The following is an 849-nucleotide window of genomic DNA, read 5'->3' as shown; positions in this document are numbered from 1 at the left end:
TCAGGTCTTGTTGTTTGCCATTTTTTCGTGATTTTAATTTTTCTAATACTAGTTTCTTGCTTACATTCGCTTTAGTGATTTCCAGTCCTTGATTCATTACTAATTTTCCTGGAATTTCACGAAGAGCGTCGTCTTCCTCTACTGTGAGCGTGGACATCGTGTCATTGCTCAATAACTTTTCTATTTCCTTGTTTTCATTTGCTTGTATCTGATTTAAAGGGCTCACATTACCACATAATCCTTTTTTCATTCCATAATAATGAAAACGTTGTGTTTTATTCTTGATATCTTTATCTTACAGCTTTAATGTCCTATTAACTCTTTGCAGCTCTTGGTGTATTTTATTGTCTCACTTAGCTGTTCTTTATATCTCTGACAATCCACTCGGACGAGTCTATTATTATCACATTTGTATGTTCTTTCCATTAGCTTGATGTTGTCTCTCGTCTCTTCTGTTCACCATTGTCCACGAGTCCTGCTCCTGATCAGTGATGCTGGTATATATTGGGGCAATCCTCTGTTTCATGCGCCTCGTCAGTGATGCTGGGTTATATTGGGATATTCCCCTAGGTCATTCTCCAGATCAGTGATGCTGGGATATATTGGGGTAATCCCCTGGGTCCAGCTGCTGATCAGTGATGCTAGTGTACATTGCGGCAATCCCCTGGGTCCAGCGACTGATCAGTGACACGGGAATATGTTGCGACTAATCTCATGTGTCCTGGTCCTGATCAGAGCTGCTGAGATATATTGGGGTAATCACCTGGAGGCTGATGCTGATCAGTATGCAAAGTATTCTGCTGCAAAGTGTTTGAATGTTCGAGGAAATGAACGTTTAGTCAGTCAGGT

Source organism: Pristiophorus japonicus, unplaced genomic scaffold, assembly GCF_044704955.1.
Source record: "Pristiophorus japonicus isolate sPriJap1 unplaced genomic scaffold, sPriJap1.hap1 HAP1_SCAFFOLD_60, whole genome shotgun sequence".
Taxonomy (NCBI): Eukaryota; Metazoa; Chordata; class Chondrichthyes; family Pristiophoridae; genus Pristiophorus; species Pristiophorus japonicus.
This window is presented reverse-complemented; position numbering follows the sequence as displayed.